The 16785-nt window shown below is 45.9% G+C and overlaps 1 protein-coding gene across 1 annotated transcript in view; it reads left to right on the forward strand.

Moving 5' to 3' along the window:
* The window catches only part of LOC122814362 (discoidin, CUB and LCCL domain-containing protein 1-like), a 287318-nt gene that overhangs the window by 181893 nt on the left and 88640 nt on the right, over window positions 1-16785 (forward strand). The window lies entirely within an intron of this gene.

A 16785-nucleotide genomic window follows, 5' to 3' on the forward strand; every position in this document is an offset into this window, starting at 1 on the left:
CCCCAGTCACCACGTTGACAACAGACGCCTCCCTGATCGGGTGGGGGGGGGTATTATCAGGGCAGGACAGTCCAGGGCACGTGGCAACCTTTCGAGTGCCACTTGCACATAAATGTCTTAGAGATGAGAGCAGTGCTTTTAGCGTTGCAAGCCCTTCACGACTCTCTTCCCACTGGGACTATTGCAATTCAAACGGACAACATGTCCGTAGTGTGGTACATCAACAAACAAGGCGGAACCAGATCATACCCTTTGTCGAGAGGCACTCAGACTTTGGCAATGGGCGATCTCTTCTCAGCGTTTTCTGATAGCAACGCATATTCCTGGGAAATCCAACGTTATTGCAGACAAATTGAGCAGAGCAATTCTCATGCCACACGAGTGGTCTCTAAAGAAATCAGTTCTAGAAGAAGTATTCCTAAGATGGGGCCAGCCTTGCTGCGATCTTTTTGCTACTCCCCAAAACAGCAAGTGTCACGACTTCTTCACTCTCTTCCCGTTACCAGGCCATCCCACCAGAGACGCTCTAGTCCACGATTGGCCCCGGGGACTTCTGTATGCCTTTCCCCCCTTTCCACTGATATCTCAACTAATTCAGAAAGCCATCGCCTTGAGAGTGACAATGATCCTCATTGCCCCTTACTGGCCTCGACAGATATGGTTTCCCTTTCTTCATCGTTACCTTTTGGAGCAGCCGTGGCATCTGGACCCAGTACCAGATCTGATAACCCACCAATCGGGTCAGCTGCACCAATCTCTGTCTTCTCTAAACCTCACAGCGTGGTTTCTCCGATTCCAACCTTAGCCAGGCTTTCCTCAATATCTCGCTCGGTCCGAGATATCTTGATAGCCTCTCATAAATCTTCTACCCGGAAGATTTATAGTAGCAAATGGAAACGCTTTTCCTTTTGGGCATCATCGAAAAACATAGATCCCTTTACTGCACCTATCCAGTCTATTTTAGACTTTCTAGCAGAACTCTTTCATTTAGGATCTTCTGCATCAACCATTAGAGTTCAACTGGCTGCCATATCAAATTTTCATGTTGGTGTTTCAGAGTCTAGCATCATGGCTCACAAACTCTGTAAAGCCTTTTTAAGGGGTGTATTTCTTCTTAAACCTCCAATCAAAGATCCCCCGCCTCAATGGGATTTGAACTTGGTTCTGGCATCTTTAATTCTTCCCCCCTTCGAGCCGGCGGCTTCATGTTCTCTGAAACTGCTTTCTTGGAAGACACTTTTTCTGGTAGCTATAACTTCAGCGAGAAGAGTATCCGAACTCCATGCTCTGTACAGTCGTCCTCCTTACTTAGTTTTTCACAAAGATAGGGTATCCCTCCGTACTAATCCATCCTTTTTGCCTAAAATTTCGTCTCAAACAAATCTAAACCAAATTATTGATCTTCCTGTCTTTTTTCCTAACTATTCAAACAGGTCGGAACAAAAGCTACATTTTTTGGATGTTCATCGCCAACTTAGATATTACTTAGACAGGACTAAACAATTCAGGAAATCTAATCAGTTGTTTCTGTCATATGCGGAAGGCAAATTGGGCCTTCCAGTTACTAAAGTATCCCTCTCTAGATGGCTCACCTCTATAATTACCTTCATCTATGAGATCAGACGTCAAAAACTACCCTCAAGACCTAGAGCTCATTCAACTAGGGCATTAGCTACATCCGTAGCTTTTCAGGATAGGCTGCCGATAGATTCAATTTGTGCAGCAGCCACCTGGGCTTCTCCTCATACATTCATTTCACATTACAAATTGGACATGGTTTCCAGAAGTCGTGCCAATTTTGGTTTCACTGTTCTCAAGAGTCTGTTCCGATAGGCTACCCGGGATAAGGTGTTAGGGACGCGGTCCCATCCAGCAAGAATGAAGGCGAGATTGACAACTTAACATTAAGAAGTTATGTACCTACCATAACGTTCCATGTTAGTTGTCTTCTTCTCGCCTTCTTTCTTGCGTCCCACCCTCCTTCCCCCAAGCCTGGACAGACTGTCTGGAATTCATTTTGTGTTTTTTCTTCCGAAAGTTGTCATTCCCACACGTTATTCCACCTCTTCTATCCTTACTGAGGTCTGCCTTTCCTTTACGACAGATTGTTTTGAGGTGGGTTTCCCTTCTCCATTCCATGGAGACTAGGATTGCTTGGTATGGCTATCAAACGAGATCTGAGTAGTTACCGCCTAGCATTGTGGGATATAGGGGAGCCTCGAGCCGGTGGAATTAGCTCTCGAGCTTTAGTATTGGCCGAGTCGGAGCCGAGGATCGGCTCCGAACCCATCCAGCAAGAAAGAAGGCGAGAAGAAGACAACTAACATGGAATGTTATGGTAGGTACATAACTTCTTATTTTTTCTCGTACCTTAAGTGTAGTTGTTAGTGTTTTTTCTAGTGTAGTTTAGTGCTGAGAGTTATTTCCTGTAGTTTATTACCTCCCTTCCCTTAGCTTAGTTTTCAGTTTTAGTTAATGTGTGTTGGGTTTTGGCGCCCGTTTTTCTTGTAGCCGTTAGGGTTGTAGTGGTGGTGGTGTTGGTGTGTTTTAGTAGTTGGTCTAGTTTACTCTCATTTAGTTGTTTGAATTATGTCTGATAAGCCTTCTGGCTTTAAGAAATGTTGCTTGTGCAGTCAGAAAATGCCTAATTCTGACACTCCGCATCTGGAGGTTGAATGCAAAGTTTGTGCTACATTTAACCCCCCCTCAAAGGCTTCCTCTTTTGATCCGAAGAAGAAGATCCCTTCTCTCAGGCCATTCCCTCTAAGAAACCATGGCTGTCGGATCCTAAGTCTCTGGATCCGATTCCAGCCTGGTCCATCTCGAATCCAAGGTCTTAAGAGCTAAGAGCAGTGGAGCTGTCTGTCGGATCCAGGGTCTCTCTGGATCAGAGGCCCTTGGATCTGACCAAGACCAGGTTAGTCTCAGATCTGACCAGTTCATCTGATCCAGCCGCTGTGTCAGCTAGGCCTTTGGATCCAACAGGATCTTCTGATTCCATTATAGTCTTGGAAGTGGTAATCATCCCTTCTACCTCCAAACAGACGATGCAGTTGGCTCTGAGATATGGGAGACGTACTCCAGAACATCGCAGTAGGTCAGGGATATCTCCCTCTAGGTCTACCCACTCCTCTTCCTCCTCTAGATCTTCAAGGAGTCTCTTGCCCTGTAGTATGGATAAGATGAGGAGGAGCTTCTTCAAGGCCCAAATAGAGTTAGGGCTACTGGCTTCCCCTGCCCATCTGGCCAGGGGAGCCTCATCCCTCACAGTTTCTCATTCTCGTCATCCAACTCCAGTGGGGGTAGCGGTGCTGTTATGTTAACGTACTTGATCATCCTCTCTGGGGACCTCTCCATAATAGGGGATGGGTCCACTTCCAGCCCCTCTGCTTTCCTGGTGGTAGAGAGGACCTTCTCTAGGTCTGGAGTTTCCTCTGCCACACCTCCTAGTCCCTCCCTGCCTCTCTCTACTTTGGCTGGTGAGGCCACCCATCCTGTCAAAGGGTCAACCCTCCCGATCGAGCCTTCAGGGGGTTTCCTTCACTCTGGGAGAACCTGTCTCTTCTGAGTCCTCCCTGGTTCCCCCAGCAAAGGTGGTTCATTGTAAGGGAAAGCGCAAGATGAGGCACCTGGACTCCCCTGTGGAGTCCCTCAAAGAGGATGTGGACCTCAAGGAAAAGACTAATCCCCCCAGATCTTCGCCTGATGATGGTCTCCTTTGGAGACATCCTTGAACTCTTGAAGCAAAAAGGGCAGATGGTGTCCCCAACCCCCATCTTCAGAGGAGTCCATGTTTCTGAAGGCCTTTGGGATGGGCCTGTCTACCTCCTGGGTGTCTCCCCCTGCTTATGAGTTAGCAGATCTGATTGCCAGCAGGGCCTGGAAGGAGATGGACAAAAAGGGACAACAAGTTTCTTAGCCCTCCTGCAGACTGTTCCTTTTGGAGCAAAGGTGTCCAAGTCAATGCCATTGTGGTTGCTGCAGCCACTAAAAAGGAGCTAGCAGAGCTCCATGGTCCATCCCCCGAACAAGGAGTCCCAGACAATAAACTGTTTTGGGAAGCGTGTGTACACCTCAGCTACTTTTGGACTGAGCAACAAATTATTTGGCACATTTTACCTGCCTCCAAAGGGATTTGGTCTAAGAGCTTTCCACTTCCCTTAGATTTATTGCTGGCAGAAGACCTCAAGAAGGTGTCTCCCAAGCTATCTACTCTGAGTTCCCTCACAAATTCCTCAATGAGGTTAATTTCCAATGCTGCAAAAGCTACCTCTTGGGCAGCTGGTACAGGCATTGCTTTGAGGCGTCATGCCTGGTTACGTTTATGCAGGTTCACGGAATCCTTCAAGGCGTCCTTTACCAATGCAGCCTTCGATGGTTTCACTCTGTTTGGACCTTCCGTCAAGGACATTTTGACCTGCAGAGAGCAGGAAAGGAAGACTCTGTCTGCAGTGGGGATCATGCTTTCTACTTGCAAGAGGTCCTTTTCTAAGACCCAATGGTGAACTAGGAAGATGTGGTTCCATAAGTCAGTCTCCCTTCCAGGAAGCTGCTGAGGATTCCTCTTCCAGAGGCAGAGGTTTTAATGGACAGCGACACTCCAGGGAAACCTTCTCTGAGCAGCCCTGTCAGTGCTCCTGAAGCATTACCTGGCTGCTCTGCCCTGGAGGCAGTCGGGGTCTCGTTTCCTTACACCCACTAGGCTGGACAATCATCACCTCCGATCTGTGGGTATTAAATATAGTTTCCAGGGGCTATTCCATTCCCTTTTCGGAACCCCTCCATTAAGATGTTACCTCCCAGGCATTCCACCCAGGGAGTTGGCCTTCAAAGAAGTTCAACAACTTCTTCTAAAAAGAGCCATCCAAAAGGTCCCAGCAAAACAACAAGGATCCGGTACTTACTCTCACTTCTTTTTAGTGCCAAAAAAGATGGGGGGCCTACGTCATATTCCAGATCTCAGCAAGCTCAGTCTTTCAATAAAGAAATTAAAGCTCCAGATAGTCATTGCTCAATCCATTCTGCCCCTTCTTTGCAAGGACAATTTGATGTATCTGTAGATCTATAGGATGCCTACTATCATATCAAAATAGACAAGCATTTCAGGAGACATCTTAGCTTCCGGATAGGAGCCAGTCATTACCAGTTGAGACCTAACCTTTGGTCTCACCATAGCACCCCCGAGGTGTTTACCAAATATATGGCAGTAGTAGTGGCTCACCTGCAACTGCAGAGGATCCAGGTCTTTCCGTACCTTGACAATTTTCTTCACAGCACCTTTGAGGCGTTGACTGTTACAAGCAATTTATTATGTTCTTCCACTCTTCTGTCGGTTGGGGATCACCGTCAACCTTGCAAAATCCAGTTTGATCCCCACTCAACAGTTGGAATTCATAGGAGTTCAGTTAGACTCTGTTTCAGATATTGCAGCTTTACCTTTACGCAGAATTCAGTTGATACAGGAACAGGTCACACAGATATTAGACCTGTTACACCCCCCAGTTTACCTGATTCTTTGGGCTCTTTGATCCATGGCCTCGGCCATTCATCTTGTTCCCCTAGCCAGGTACCATATGTGAGTGTTACAATGGACCTTAGCTGTCCAATGGTCTTCTCTACTTCATCCCCTTTCTATGACCAAAAAACAGACACCTGTGTGCAGACATCACCTCCAGTGGTGGCTTCAATCTCAGGATCTTTCTCTAGGCAGGTCCTTTTCTCTCCCTCTGCCCACACGGCCACAGTGACCACGGATGCCTCCCTGCTGGGATGGGGTGAATTTTCAGGGGAAGACTGTCCAAGGCACATGATCCCCAGTAAAGACCAAGTTGTATATAAACATTCTAGAGATGAGAGCAGTTTTTCTATCGTTGCAAGCCTTCCAGGACTGCCTCCCTCTAGAGAAGATTGCAGTTCAGACAGACAACATGGCAGTGGTCTGGTATGTCATCAAGCAGGGGGGAACACGTTCTTACCCATTGTGCCGAGAGGCCATTAGAGTGTGGGAATGGGCAGTGTCCTCTGGCCGCTTTCTTATTGCAACGCACATACCCGGAGAGTTCACCGTGTTGGCTGACAGGCTCAGTAGATCGATCTCGAGTCCTCACAAGTGGTCCCTCAATCTTTCTGTAGTGGAGCAGATGTTCGACCAATGGGGTCAACCATGCTATGACCTATTTGCTTCCCCAGCCAACCGCAAATGCAACAGGTACTTCGTCCTGATCCCGCCTCCGGGGAGTCACCAAGGGATGCCCTAGTCCACGATTGACCTTCCGGTCTCCTTTATGTCTACCCTCCTGTTCCCTTAATATCCAAGGTTCTGCAAAAGGCACAGCGCATGAGGACATCCCTTATCCTCATTGCCCCTTTCTGGCCTCGTCAACTATGGTTCCCCATCAACAGGTCTCATCTGAAGTACCTGCCATGGCTACTTGGATCCCTGTTAGGATCTGATTTCCCATCCTTCTGGGCTTCCTCTTCCAAACTTTCGGACCCTTCATCTAACCGCATGGTTTCTCCTGTTCCAGTAATCATAAAACAGTTCAGGCTAGCATCCTCCATTAAACACATCATTCTAGCTTCCCAGAAACCCCCCACTAGAAAGGTTAGTAGTAGCAGGTGGAAAAGATTTTCTATCTGTCTAAGAGCAGGAATCTGAATCCCTTTCCTGTCTCAGTTTCAGACATACTTTTGTTCTTGTCCTCTCTTTTCCAAGTGGGAGCAAGATTTTCTATTGTCAAGTTTCAGTTGGAGTTGGCGGTGATTTCCAACTTTCATGAGTGCTCTGAGTATACCTTTTCATCTAGGTTTTGTAAAGTGTATATGTTTTGCAATCTGTCTAGGAGTCCTTTTGAGCCTGCTAGTTCCTGCAGTCCCAAGTTCCTGTCCTGAAAGATAGCGAGGGTCTTAGAACTGCAAGCTCTCGCCACTACTTCTCCTTACATGAATTTTTCACAAGGACAGTGTCTGTCATAGGACGAACCTCTCCTCCTTGCCCAAGAATGCTTCTGAATCTTCTCTAAACCAAAGTATTCAACTTCCATTGTCCTTCCCCAACTATTCCAACAAAGGAGAGTACATCCTGCATACCTTGGACGTACACTGACAGTTACGGTTCTACCTGCATAGGACAAAAGTTTTTCATAAGTCAGAACAGCTTTTTTATGGCCTTTTCCCCTAGCAGATGTGGTCTTTCAGTTTCTAAGGTCACTGTTTCTAAATGGATATCAAGCTACATCTCCACAATCTATGACCTTGTCCACCTTGAGAAAAGTCAAGGCTCATTCTACTAGGTCTGTAGCAACATTTTCAGCCTTTTTGGCAATGCTTTCTGTTGACATTTGTGCTGCTGCCACTTGGTCTATCCCGCGCACATTTTATTTCTCACTACAAGATTGATCTGATTCATACCTCTCAACTTGGAAACATCAAAAATCTGGACAAAGGCCCATGAAAAATAGGTACAAATCTGTACACTTATTAACATAAAATTAGCGTGCTTAATTATGTAGGGCCCCACCCACTCCAATGGAAGTGTGGGATACCCGCATTCAAAACTCAAAATATTAAACACAAAAATATAACCAAAATAAGTTTATATTAACATGTGAACTTGTATAAAACTTTGAACTTTGAAAGCTGAAATGCAATTTTCCTTTACAACAATAAAATAAACTGCTACACTAATATTAAATAATACCACTAAATGTAACAAATTTACAAAATTTTAACTAATTGTCCAGCATCTATCTGCCTGTCCAGCACTGAAAAAAAACATTTAATGCAATTATGTTCCCATTTGATCAAATTCAATCCAGTGACCAAAAACTCCTGTCTGTCTACAAATATGCTGGACATTGTCTGTACTTGTACAAGGTTGCTAAACAATGGAACTTCAGTCAGCCCAAACTGACTCTAAAAAAGATCCATGGAGATCAGAGCTGTACCCCAGAAAATAAATACAAATAAATAAATGAAAATGCTAGCTAGTATCCTGATACAGAGTGTCGTATACATTTTTAAAATAAAACGCACATTTCTAAAGGCAAAACATCTACAGACCTAGTGTATTTGCATCTGCTACTCAAATAGTAATTAGCCAGACCCAGACAACTATTACTCTTTCAAATGCACCAAGCAAGCTGCTCTGCTTGTCTACAATTATAGTATATAAAGTCAGTAATGAAAAAAAATATGGTAGGGAGACTGGGAAGTGACAGTCACACGGAGGAAATAGCTTTGCCTCGGATTCCACTTCTAATGCTGGCCTTCCATATTTTAAATACCTTGAGACATTGGCAGAATAAGAAAATGTGAGGTAATATACAATCTCTGAAGTAAGAGAGATCTATAACTAATTATTGCAATTTATCAAGTGTAATTCTCCACATATCATCAGTTTCAGGAGGGATTAAGAGAGAAAGAGATGAAATTTGCGTCATGTTCGTGAAAATCAGGGGCAGTTGACAGGCATGGCTGCAAATTGTACAGGTTGCGTGAGTAACTCACCTGTCATCCTGAACTGGATTAAGCGGGTAATGGGAGAGTGACTACAGAAATTCTTGGAAGTGCAAATGAAATACTTACATTCCCAGATATGTAATTCTCCTCCTTGTAACACAGCTCTTCAGAAGTAGACAATACCAAAAGGAGTCCCTAAACATTGCAACAAAATTCTATACATTTTTTCTATTTAAACTGTGCCTCACATGTTGGGATATCAGTAACACTGCACAAAGCACTTCTGATTGTGCTGTTCAAAACCCTTGGATATTTATATTAAAAAAGAATATCATTACATCTCTCCAATAAAGCAAGGAAGGGTGCACACTGCACACCAATCGCTTTCAATATTGCATTACAAGAAAAAGAAACATAAAAGACCCAACTTATGGATGATTTAAGTATTTGTACTGTTTACATGGAAATATTTTGCTAACTGTAACCTCTAAATGTACTCTTACTTATAAGCTAAAAGTCATCCCACGTTTCTAAGACCACCAACTTCTGTAAACAAATGAAGCACAATGATTTTTCCCTATTATGTAAGGTGATAACAGAAATCTGTTCGCTCAGTAACTGTCAGCATTCAATTCTTACAGTCTTTGACTAGCCTCACCTGAGTTTTACCAACCTGGAGCTGGACTCGGTGTTTTAATTTTGTCCAATATTTGAAATGTATTTGTGGAACAATTTAGTTGTACTGCAATGTTAAATATATTCATTACAAATTGTATAGAAACCCAACAATGATTAATTTGGCCCTGACTGCTGCTTAAAAGCAGAAACAGCCTTTCTGACACACATACTACTTTCAACAATATCATCAATTAAGTAAACCAAATGTCATTCAAAAAAAGTCAAACTCAAATTGGTAATTGCTTCACCTGTCCCAACTTACAGAAAGTTTTAGAGTGATATCTCTACTTGTTTCTCCCTTTGAGAGAGAGAGTAATTGTCCCCCTTATCCACAAAATACAGAGACGGAATGCTCATACACAGCCGACCTTAATAAATCTGCCAATGAAAGCAATGGATGCAAATACATCTTCTTAACATGCAGTAATGCAGACTTCTGCTGAAAAGCAATAAAGTTATCAGACTGCCGAGTACTAGGTACAAATGCGTTCAGCTTAAAAGAACTACACAAACACAAAGGCAAATGCCAGAAGTAATTGCAATGAAGTTATCAGACTGCTGAGAAAAAGCAGGCAATGACTGCCGACCTGAGCATTAGATGCAAATACAGCTTCTTAGCTCACACACAATATCTCTGCAAGCAATGAAGTTATTAGACTGCCGAGCATTAATATCTCTGCCGAGAAACACATCCCACCACCCCGCTATGAAAAAGCAAGCAATGAAGTTATCAGACTGCTGAGCACTATGTACAAAATACAAATGCGGTCAGCTTAAAAGAACTACACTGGTCTTTCTTAAGCACAAATGCAAATGCCAGAACTAAATTAAAAAAATGCTGTTCAGCTTCGCAGAACTAAAGAACTACACTTAAATGCAGACTGCCGAGCTAAGGTTAATAAAACCAAATCTGCACACACACACACAGCCGACATTAATAAATCTGCTGAGAAAAGCAACGGGTGCAAGTACAGCTTCTTAGTTCTTAACATACTTTGGCTGAAAAGCAATGAAGTTATCAGACTGCCGAGTACTAGGTACAAATGCTATCAGCTTAAAAGAACTACACTTAAGCACAAATGCAAATGCCAGAAGTAATTGCCATTCAGCTTAACAGAACTATACTTCAAACACACATGCACACACAGTTCCTTACCTACTCAGTATACGAAATGGCAGCAGATTAAGTCCCTATTCTCTCGGCTTGGCAGCAGCAATACAGCAGAAGCAAAGTCCCTCTCAGCAGCATTCTCTGTTCGAATTTAACACTTAAGCACAAATGCAAATGCCAGAAGTAATTGCCATTCAGCTTAACAGAACTATACTTCAAACACACATGCACACACAGTTCCTTACCTACTCAGTATATGAAATGGCAGCAGATTAAGTCCCTATTCTCTCGGCTTGGCAGCAGCAATACAGCAGAAGCAAAGTCCCTCTCAGCAGCATTCTCTGTTCGAAACAACAGGCAGCACCAAAGTCAGCAGTTTCTGTCCAAAGCAGCAAAGCCAGCATCCTCGGCAGCAACGGTTCAAAACCAGCATTCTCGGCAGCAAAAGTTCAAAGCACTTCCCGCCTGCTCGCAGCCAGCCGGAAATGATGACATGAGCTCCTTGAGCTCAATTCCAACTGGCTGGTAGTGCTGACGTAGCTGAAGTCATCACTCACATGATGACGTCAGCTCCGACAGCGCGAAAATTTAAAAATAAAAAAAAAAACAAAAGCAAAGAAATCGGAAATGAAGGGGTGCCACTCTGGAATCGTGGCACCCCTTCATTTGGACCCCAAAACTCAGTAAATACAGAGTAATTCGGGACGGTTGGGAGGTCTGATCTGATTTCTAGGAGCAGGACTTCCTTTGGCTCCACGGTGTTCCAGCATGGCATTCCTTGAGGCCTCCCAGAGTTGATGGTAGCAGGGACTCTGACCCTATGGTGATGAATGATGACTTGGAGAACGTCAGATTAAGAATTATGTGCTTACCATAACCTGGCATCTGTGTTATCCTACGCCACCATCCCCCTACCTTGTAGATCAGGGTGGAAGTTGGAGCTTCCTTCCATTCTTGTGGGAGTAGTCTTTTGGTGTATTGCAGCAAACTCGAAATGGGGGTCAGAGGGCAGCAGAGCATCATGGGAAAGGGAGGAGCTAGACCCTTGGATCCGTCTGTAGTATGTTGCTGCTCAGATCTGATACCGGATCCTAGACCTTGTGGTGATGAATGATGCAGGATTACACAGATGCCAAGTTATGGTAAGTAAATAACTCTTATTTCTTTTGTTTATCAAGAAAGAAGATTGCTACTTCCTTCAACCCCAAAGGCTCATTCCATCAGATCTGTGGCTTACAGCTTTCTTCTCTAGTCTTACAGTTGATTAAATATGCACTGCAGGTACCTGGTCAAAGGTACATACCTTCACCTCACACTATAAACAGGATATGCGGAACAGCTGTAGAGCCTCCTTCAGTTCAGCTGTGCTGCAGAATAACTTTCCATAGGGACTTCCAAGTAAGAAAGTAGCTAGGGACTCAGTTGCATATATTGAAGAATGGACGGAAAAAACATCAGATACAGAAGTTATGTGCTCACCGTAAAGGTAGATCTTTGTTGTCCGTCTCTATCCTTCCAACTACCCTCCCATTATCCCCCTCCTTATTTTTTGTAATGCACAGATCTGAAGTTTACTTCATTTGATCTTCAACCTGTGGGAATACAGATCCGAATCGGATCCAAGCCGTCAACTTCACAAGTATCTGCTCCAAGCTCCTCCCACTACCCTTAATACACCACCACCACTTTCCTTCCTCCAGATCTCATTTGCCGTGGCTATCTCTTGCATCATGGTCTCTGAGCTCCGGGTTTTATGAGTAGTTATTTGAAGCTTCAAGTTAAATTCAATAGTTGTGCGTGTGTGTGTGTGTTAGTAGTGTAGGTTTTTTCCCTTTTCCTCCCCCTCGCTGGTGCGTCACATTTAAGAAAAAGTTAGTTGTTACTTAGAGTTCCTCCCAACTGTGTGTGTATGTGTGTATCTTGAGCGTGTGGTGGGTTGGTGTGAGGCCTTATGTGTCTGTTTTTTTAGGATGGCTGATCAGCCTAAACAAGTATTTAGGAAGTGCACAGAGTGTGGCCATAAAGTGTCGCCTGCCAATGGCCACACTCTGTGTGTTGCCTAGGTGTAGCCCATCTTTCTTTTGTCTGTAGCATTTGAGTGGGCTTTAATCTGCGAGCCCTAAAAGATCGTAGGGCAAAACTGGTAATGAAGGGTCTCCTGCCTGCGACAGAGGCAGCTGCCTCTACTATCTCTTCAGTCATGGCAGTGACCGCTTCTTCAGCCCCCTCCCTTTCCACCTCTCCCTCCCAGGCTAGGACTCACCCTCCTGCCTCTAGGCCTGTGGAAGAAAAGCATTGTAAGGGCAGAGAGCACGCAAGAGAGCACAAAGCAGATAAGAGGAAGAGGTCCTCAGACTGTTCGGCTCCGGCCGGGCCTTCTCCAAAAATACAGGCTATACATTGACCTGACTCCTCTCGGCTCAGATCACCCAGGTTTTTACCGGAACCGGAAGAGCCTAGGTCATCTTCTAGGGCTTTGGCATACAGACCTGCCAGGTCGGAGTGCATAGAATTGTCGCGGTCCACCCGCAGTTTATCTGAATCGGACATGGATAAAATAATGTGGATATTTATTCGTACACAAATCCAGATGGGAGTCTTGCCAGCTCCCTCTCCCTCTGGAGGGGGGAACTCGCTTCCCTTCTTTACATCTATTTCCCTTCTCCGATTTTGGAGTATCTGGATCCGAGAGGCTTCGGAGTCAGGGGGCCGGCACCAATCGTACCTGTTAACTCGACGCCAGCAGTTACCTAGAATGCATCGGACCCAACTAGCTCGGTCAGAGTGGCTCTCAGAGCCATAGCCTGGGCATCGGATCCACGGGGGTGGAATTTTTCCCGTTGGCACTGACCTTGTCTGGTCACAGCCATCTCCTCGGTGGTCCATCTCCTTCGGGGCCGGCTCCGATCCCCTCATCGGATCCAGGGAGAGCAGCTCCCTTACTGACATCCCAGGAAGCTCGCTCACCCTCTGCATTTGACGTGGTGGAAAGGGTTCTCTCCAGTGGATCGAGACCCCTGACTATCTCTTCGGATTCCACCCCGACTCCCTCTGCTTTGGGTGTGACTCCCGTCATTTTACCGCAGGGACAGCCCATGCTCGAGAAGCCCCAGACTGTTCCCCTTGAGGAACATCAGGTGATTTGCGAGCCCGCTCTGGAGAGCCCCACCAGAGAGGTTCCTTGCAAGCATACGTGCAAGAGAAGGCACTTGGACTCCTCTCCAGAGTCCCTCACTGAGGACACCGATTTGGAGGAAGGGGAAGGTTCCCCCAGAGAATCTCCCAAGGATGTCTCCTTTAGCGGCATCATGGAGGTATTACGCCAGCGGGGAGGTTGGTCTGCCCCAAAACCTTCCTCGGATGAGTCAGTGCTCCTGGAGGCCTTCGGCATGGGCCCGTCTACTTCCTGGGTGCCCCTCACATGCGGATCCCTTAGTGGACTTGGTCACCTTGCAGGCTTGGAAGGAACCGGACACCATGGAGCCAATTTCAAAGCGCCCTGATAAAATTTTAAATGCCCCTGCGGACAGACCTGCCTGGAATAAAGGGTCCCCAGTAGACGCTATGGTGGTAGCAGCTGCCACCAAGAAGGAACTAGCTCAGGAAAGTTCCATGGTCCATCCCCCCCGACCAAGAGTCCAGGACAGTGGATTGCCTAGGGGGAAGTGGGTGTATGTGTCAGCAACCTTTTCTGTAAGGGTGCTGAACTATCTGCCCCATCTTATGCGACTACAGTACGACCTGGTCAAGGAACTAGCTGAGTCGCCCCTACAGTCCATGTCGCAGGACAGGCGTACGCTTTCTGAGAGGATGGTCACCTTGAAAGTGGTCTTTAATACGTCCATGTGCTACCGAGGGAACGGCTAGGGTGGTTGAGTCCGGCGATGCCGTGAGGCGTCATGCCTGCGTCAGATTGTGTCAGTTCATGGAACCCTTTAATGGGTCTTTTGTGAATGCCCCTTATGACTGCTCTTCCCTATTTGAAAAGACTGTCCGTGAAACTTTAGTCCAGAGTGAGAAGGATGGAAAGATGCTGTCTGGCATCGGGATCCATTTCTTGAACCCTCAAAGATCCTTTTCACGGAATCAGCGAGGGCAAAAGAAGATGTGGTTCCGGAAGTCTCAGTATTCCCAGGATGTTCAGGACTCTTCTTCCTGTAGAGGCAGAGGGGGACCAGACAGACACCAGCCCAGAGGCAGAGGGGGTCCGAGGAATTTTGCTTCTTGAGAACCTTTCTCGGACAGGCCAGGCCTACACAGCAGCCCTAAGGGGTTGCCCGACTGCTGGGGAAGCAGTCAGGGGTCACCTGTCATTGCACCTGATGGCATGGAAGTCCGTGTCATCACGCCGTTGGGTGCTTCAGGTAATATCCCATTTGTGGTTCCTCCCACTCCACCCAAACACCTCCCAGACGTACCACCTGCGCAAATGGAGGCAGTGGCACTAGAGGTAATCAAGTTGCTAAAGAAGCAAGCCATCAAACCTGTCCCCCGAGATCAGTCCGGATCGGGCATCTATTCCAGGTTCTTTTTAGTGCCAAAAAAGGTGGGGGACTTGAGGCCCATTCTGTACCTGTCAACCCTGAACCTGTCAGTTGCCAAAGAGAAGATGTTCTGTAGTCCTGTCTCGCTTTCATTCTTACATATGGGTTCGGAGCCGATCTTCGGCTCCGACTCAGCCTATTACAAAGCTCAAAGTCTTCTTGTTGTCTTGTGGCTAGGTAGGTATCCCATAGTGCACCAGTACAATCCCCAGATCTCGTTTGCCACATCTACAAGTTCAAATGTGCTTCTTGCTTGGCCGTGGCTAAGTTTAAGACTTTTTCTATTATTACTATATTACTGTTTAACTTTAGTGATTTATATGGCTCTAGATAGAGTTAAGTAGTGTTAGTGTAGTTTCAGACTTGTTGAAGTGTTTTTCTTCACTTTAAATTGCTTAATTGTTGAGAACTAGTTGGCCGTTGGCCTTTGTTATTCTCGTTTGGTATCCTGTCTGCCAGTCCTTTCTAATTAACGTGCGCATTTGCGCTTATTTTGCTGTTTTTTTGTGTGCAGTGTTTCTTATTAGAAAGTTTGGATTTTAGATAGTTATTTACTTAGATATTTGGTGTTTCAGGTTAACGTGCGCATTTGCGCTTATTTTGCTATATTTCGTGTGCAGTGTTTCTTAGTATTAGAGAGTTTGGAGTTTAAATAGTTATTTACTTAGATATTTAACGATTCAGCTTGCCTGCAGGGTCTTTTGATAGTTCTGACCCTTTTGGAGCCTTAGCGTTTTGAGCGTAGATTTATATTTGAGACAGTTTTGGGCATTTAGATATTTCAAATTTGTGTGTGTGCAGTCTGGTTGATAGTTTTCTGACCCTCTAGTTTTATACTTTCTACCTAGGTCCGTTTAAGTTAGATGACCTAGTTCTCTGCCCCTTCTCTCTCCCCAGGGCTAGGCCCGTTTGAGTTAGAGGACCTAGTCTAGTCCTTGTGGTGTGTGTGTGTGCTAGTGTGGTAAGGGCTAGGACCATTTAAGTTAGAGGACCTAGTCCTCGTTGTGCTTGTGTTTCTGCTTCACCAGTTATCATGTCCAAAGAGACAAAAGACCATAAACCTTCGGGTTTTAAAAAATGTGTGAAGTGCTCCCAGAAAATGTCAATTACGGATGGCCATAGTAATTGTGTTTATTGCCTCAGAGCCATTCATTTGCAGGAAACCTGTTTGTTTTGCCATTCCTTCAGCTTCAGAGTTCTCCAGGAGTGGAAGAACAGCTAATTTTTAAAGGTCTCCTCAAGTCTTCCTTCGAGGAAGATTTGGCCAGTTCTTCCTCAAATTCAAATTCCTCCAAAATAGAGAAGATGGAGCCTACTAAGAGGCATTCCCCTGCGCTGACCGGTGCTTCGGAACCACCACCTAAACTGGATAAGACTTCTACCTCCTTGGCTCCACTGGCCTCAGAGCTGTTTGAGGTTGCTGATACTGAAACTTCAGTTTTGGCCCCATGCATTTTGGAGCCGACTACTGCAGGACTACATCGGAGCCGGTCCAGAGATCCCTTGCCAGTCTCCCCAACTTTAAGTTCCCCAATCTTGCAGAGGTCCAGATCACCCACACTGTCTTCCAGGAGCCTATCAGAGGAAGATGTGGAGAGAGTAGTGCTTAGACTCCTGAAGTCGTCTGCCTTGCCAAAAATGCTATTGGCTCCAACCCAGTCAGTCCCGGAGCCACCTGAGTCCATTTACCCTGTTGTGGTTCCTTCTCCGAGCTGTGCCAGGCTTTCGGAGTCTCGAATGTTCGGTACCACTGGTTGTGGAACCCTCGGTTCCAGCCCCCCTCGAGGCTGTGTCTGAGCCGAGTTCTACTCTGACACCTTCGGTGCCGTCCTTGGTGTCTAGGAGCCGAAGTTCACCGGTCGGCCCCGACAGGGACACTTGGACCCGAACCTCTTTGGTTCAGAGTCTCTCTCTCGGTGCATCGGCTAGGGTGAGCTCGGATCCTACATCTATCTCTGAGCCAATGACTTCCTCTGTCTCCTCTGAGCCGAG

Source organism: Protopterus annectens, chromosome 1.part1 (assembly GCF_019279795.1).
Source record: "Protopterus annectens isolate FY-2018-M chromosome 1.part1, PAN1.0, whole genome shotgun sequence".
Classification (NCBI taxonomy): Eukaryota; Metazoa; Chordata; order Ceratodontiformes; family Protopteridae; genus Protopterus; species Protopterus annectens.